The sequence below is a fragment of the Macrobrachium rosenbergii genome, chromosome 48 (genome assembly GCF_040412425.1).
Source record: "Macrobrachium rosenbergii isolate ZJJX-2024 chromosome 48, ASM4041242v1, whole genome shotgun sequence".
Lineage (NCBI taxonomy): Eukaryota > Metazoa > Arthropoda > Malacostraca > Decapoda > Palaemonidae > Macrobrachium > Macrobrachium rosenbergii.
This window is the reverse complement of record NC_089788.1, coordinates 6614327-6620326: the sequence shown is the minus strand read 5'-3', so window position 1 is coordinate 6620326 and position 6000 is coordinate 6614327.

Here is a 6000-nt window from a genome sequence, read left to right as displayed (position 1 = left end):
ATTTTTGTTACTTTTACACTAAAAGCTAGTGCATTTCTGTGCTTTTAAGCAATTGCTGTTGTTGCTTTTGCAGTACAAGTGAACAAATCAAAATTTCTTGGCACAACAGGGTACCGCTAAAGACATTTCCCCTGAAAAGTGTCATGGTAATCTGAGATTTGACGCCAGCAGGTCCTCTAGTGACTTGAAAATTAAATTACTGTATGGTTTGGACAGTGCGTTATACCACGAAAAATAATTTGGTCAGAGGATGTCGTGGTGGACCGGGCTTCGAGGAAGTAATGCCTCCTGGTGGCCGAAAACGGAATTACTGATTTAAATCCACAAATTGATCGAAGCCTCAAGATGAAGGATTGTATAAATATTCTTGTTTAAGATCGAAATGGAATTGTCTGTTCCGAATAAAATCGTGGAATTGAACGTCTAACATTTGGCCTTTTAGAGTTATAATAATAATAATAATAATAATAATAATAATAATAATAATAATAATAATAATAATAATAATAATAATAATAATATTCTTTGGAAGCTGGAATTTCAAGTCATTGGCCCCTGTGGTCGGTTTGTTCCATATGAATAGGGTTCATCTTCTGAATAATAATAATAATAATAATAATAATAATAATAATAATAATAATAATAATAATAATAATAATAATACTCTTTGGAAGCTTGAATTTCAAGTCAATGGCCCCAGTGGTGGGCTTGTTCCATATGAATAGGGTTCATCTTCTGGATAATAATAATAATAATAAAAATAATAATAATAATAATAATATCATCATCATCATCATCATCATTCATCATCTTCATCATAATAATAATAAATAATAATAATAAATAATAATAATAATAATGTTTTTTAAAAGGATGTTCAAACAGTGGAGGATATTAAGTTGATCCAAAAATTATTATTATTATTATATTATTATTATTATTATTATTATTATTATTATTATTATTATTATTATTATTATTATTATATTATTATTATTATTAAATTGGCTGTAAGATCTACTTACGATTAGTCTTCAGGACTCCAGTACGTTCTGATTAATGCAAATGTGGACAAGTATTGCGAAATGTTAAAAGATTTTAGCACGAACCTCGTAAAAGGCCTCAGAACATGACGATGTTCGCTGCAATAACTATAAGTCATATTGGTCACTTATGTTATTTGCAGTTGTTTAGATTAAGCCAGCCTTCTGCTGGCACGGGCTCTTGCTCCTAGAACGGCTCCCAGAGTTATTTGTAAGGCGAAGAAAGTAGCATAAAGCGAATAACATGAAATTTTTTATAAGGAAACAAACAGAATGTAATATCGACAAAATTAAAAGCATGTGCAAGAATAGGCCTCTATCCCGTATTTATTTGTAGATATAATTTTTATTTGCTTATTTGACTATTAACTGGAAAATATATTTTTTAAATATTATGTATTGACGAATTTTTTAGCACCAGGGTATTTTCTTCTTCCCTCCAATCCATCCCCTATCAAAGGACATAAATCTATTCTAATATAACGTCGAGTTACGAAGAGGTTCATTTACCATTGTCACCCATTAAATATTTTACGATTTTCTATGATTCTTATCCGTTTTCTTTAGATTCTAGAAATGCCCGGTCCATTCAAAAGAATGCTTTTAAAACTATAATCAATGCATGCCTGGTAGATTATGTTCCCTTTTCAAAGATTTTTTTAATGTTTGTGTAACAAATGAAGATTAATTAAGTACTGAAGCCGTCAGTTGTACTCTTGTCACAGTTGGTCTGGTTAGACTCAGCCGGCTGCCATATTTCAGAATTGAACACTTACCCGAAGGTAAGTGCGGTGAGTTGTTAAAAAGGAATAAAATAAATAAAGCTTTAATGTACCTTCCAAACCATTGCGTAAACGACCAGAATTCCTCATACAAAAACAAAAATTACTCATAAAAATAAAGCAAAACAAAATCAATTCTGGATATATTTCGAACATTGTAACTGTCTATTCCTTTCCAACCAATAAAACATTGAAATTTTATTTATGCAGAAAGGTCATTCTAAAAGATACGAGGTACATTAAGTTACTTCTAATGCTCCCAGGGTAAGAAATGTTAGTCTTCTTGAAAATAAGATCCAGAACTTTATCGTCAGTCTAAATCTGGCCTCCAAAACCCTTGGGATAGATTGATTTCATTATTAAAATTAACTAAGAGTAGGTTTCTCAGTGTAGAGGTGAGATAGTGGAGTCTCATAGGCCTACGGTGAGCGAGTGTCGGCTGATTCCAGTAAAATTTGACAGTACAAACCTGTTACGCGTCCCTCTTCATATGAGTCTAATACTGAAAAGATTTCATGATAAGACGCGATAGAGTTTTGTTATTGCAACTTTCATTCTTTTAGTTTTTTGAAGAGAGCTTTGTGGGTTGTTTGCTTGTCTGAAGAATGATGTAAACGTTGTTTCGTTTCTAGAGGGTGGTAAATATGTCAGTCACTGAGGTTATTTGTCGGCCTCGAAAAACTATGGAGGATGTTTTATAAGAACTTTATTAAGAACTATGGAGGATGTTTGTCACTTTATTAAGAACTGGGGTATTTTGAAGAGTGTATATTAGGTTCTAAAGAGGGATGAAGGGTAAATGTCTGCTTGTAATGTACTTTGAAATCTGTTTGCTAGTTTCTGTTGTGTCATAAAAGCTGTTTTTGTGCTTCCAAAACGTTTTAAAATCTGTTAGTTGTTTTCTGAAGTGTCCAAAAAACTATTTTTGGTTAGATTCTAAGGCATTTTTGATGTTAGTTTTTTGTTAAAGTTTTACAAAAGCTATTTATGGGATTCTGAGACATTTTAAAATCTGTTCAGTGGTAAGTGTTTGTTTGCAGGGTACTGAAGGTTTCAAAATCTGTTTGTTGGTTTGCTAAAGTTTTAAAAAGGCTGTACGTAGACTTGTAAAGGGTTTTAAAATGTGTTTGATGGTTTTCTAAATTGATAGGCATGTAAAACGTTTTGAAATTCATTTTTTGGTTTTACACTTTCCCAAACCAATTCTTGGCCATTTTTGAGCTTCTGAAGCATTGCAAAACTTGTTTTTTGCTTCAGCAAATTGTCCCAAAAGTTATTTGTGAGGTTCTAAAGCGTTTTAAAATTTGCTTGTTGGTTTCTGAACTGAATCAAATGCTATTTGAGGGCTTCAGTAACACTTCTAAATCTGTTTGTTGGTTTGTTAAAGTGTCATAAGATCTATTTTTGGGCTTCTCAATTGGTTTTAAATCTGTCTGTTGGTTTAAAAACTCACAAAAGCTATTTTTTTTTTACTTCTAATAAACATTTTAAAATCTGTTTGTTGTTGCTGTTGATTTCAACTTCCTACAGTACAAAAAAAAAGATGCTTGTTGAATTTTTAAATGTATATGATCAGTTACTGCTGCAGTATGGGGTCTGCGGTGGGAGGGTGAAACCAACATTCATTGGAAGCTTAAATTTCAAGTCAGTGGCCCCTATGGTGTGCTTGCTCCGTGTGAATAGGATTCATCTACTGAAACAATAAAAATAATAATTGTGAAGAACTAAGGATACCATGTGTACTGTAGGTTTCCAAATGGCGGTGAAGGCTATTTTTAGGTTTCTCAGTTGTTGTGAAGTCTCCTTATTGGTTCTCAAAATTTTAGGTTTTCAGACTCAAAAAATGTCATTATATCTGGTTTTGAAGTGTTGAGGGCCCTTCACCGGGTTCTTTAATACAAAGTTCAAAGTACTATTCTATTTCTCCTTTTATATAAAGTTTACAGTATTCTATATTTCACCTCATATATAAAATTCACAATACTACTATATTTCTCCTTTTATATAAAATGTACAATATCGTTATATTTCTTCTTTTACATAAAGTTCACAGTACTTATGTATTTCTCCTTACGTATAAAATTCACAATGCTATTATATTTCTCCTTATCTATAACGTTCACAGTACTACTATATTTATCCTTCATGTAAGTTTACAATACTTCTATATTTCTCATTTTCTATAAAGTTCACAGTACTGCCATGTTTCTACTTTTATATAAAGTTCACAATATTATTGTATTTCTCCTTTTATATAAAGCTCACAATACCACTATATTTCTCCTTTTATATAAAGTTCACAATACCACTATATTTCTCCTTATATATAAAGTTCACAATACTACGATATTTCTCCTTATATATAAAGCGTACAAATTTTCTTCTTTTATGTAAAGTTCACAATGTTTAGGAAGTTCTAATACACTGTCATTGCTCACTCAAGCGTTTGGATGTTTGTGGGAAATATTAATTCAAAAATATTACTTATATCTCTTCCTTTCCTCACGTTTGGTTGTGATTTTCCAAAGGCACCAAAGTGCGTTTAACATTTCCTCCTTTCAATGACCTTCTTATTATATAAAAGCATGTCTGTTTTATAGCAACTGGGTCGGCTTGGGCGCCATAAATAGTTCCTTCCGCAGGATGGTGACCATATAACCCTTGTTCATAAAACCTTGCGTTCCATGGCCTCTGTGTGAAAGTGGCCCAGTCTTCACTTGAGGACACTTACGTATGCCATTGTCATGTTTTAAGACTACGTAAAATTTTCACGTTCTTTATAGATATGGATATAATGAGACCCTTTTTTTAGTTTTCTAAAAAGAAAATATTGTGCCGGCTTTGTCTGTCCGTCCGCACATTTTTCTGTCCGCCCTCAGATCTTAAAAACTGCTAAGGCTAGAGGGCTGCAAATTGGTATGTTGATCATCCACCCTCCAATCATCAAACATACCAAATTGCAGCCCTCTAGCCTGGGTTGGCTTTATTTTATTTAAGGTTAAATTTATCCAAAATCGTTCGTCTGGCAACGATATAGGCCAGGCCACCACCGGGCCATGGTTAAAGTTTCATGGGCCGCTACTCAAACAGCATTATACCGAGACCACAGAAAGATAGATCTATTTTCGGTGGTCTTGATTATACGCTGTACAGAAAACTCGATTGCCCTGAAGAAGCTTCGGCGCATATTTTACTTGTTTTGTCTGTGTACTTACTCTTGATATATTGTTAGAAATACACTCGAAATCTTTAAGCTTTATGAGGACTTCAGTCTATCGTCAGAGGTAATGAAACTAAAATAGGTCTCATTTCATTTCTTGCGAAGAGGAAAGTAGGCCTATAGTCTTCGTGAGCTAAAGGAGCTTCAAGCGTATTTGAAACTTGAAACTATACCAAGATTTGATACAAAAGAGAGGGAACTTATTTTAAACTTAACGTTGGGAATTTTATCTTTTATCGCGTATTTGTTTTAACACATTGGAGCTTGAGAAGTTCAAGCAAAGATGAATGCAGTTACTACTTCAATACAATTCTCCTTGTATTTTTTAATAATTTACTTACATTTTTTTTTATTTATTTATTTGTTAATTTATCTTTTTCGTAATAACTAATCTCATCTTTCTGTATTTCCCATTACCTTCTGTTGCTTCTTTTGAATGAACACCGTGTTCTTTGGGAGCTTGAACTTCAAGTCAGTGGCCCCTGGGGCTTGTTCCATATGAATATGGTTCATCTTCTGAATAATAATAATAATAATAATAATAATAATAATAATAATAATAATAATAATAATAATAGATATTCTTTAGTTTGTTATCAGGGTTATACGTATCTGATTTTACTTATCCCCATGCACTCACCTTTACTGTTATTCTTCCATTCTCATTTATTATTCTTATTATTGCATGGCTGTTGTAGTAGGCCATTTGGAGGTTTAGCAGTCCGGAAAACAATTCTTTGGTTTGTTCATTGCAAAAAATAGTAAAAAAAAATTGCGCCGAAGTTTTCTGTACATCGTATAATCAAGGCCACCGAAAATAGAAATATCTTTTGGTGGTCTCGGTATAATGCTTTATGAGCCGCGGCCCATGAAACTTTAACGACGGTCCGGTGGTGGCCTGTCCTATATCGTTGCCAGACTCACGGTTATGGCTACATTTAACCTTAAATGAAAT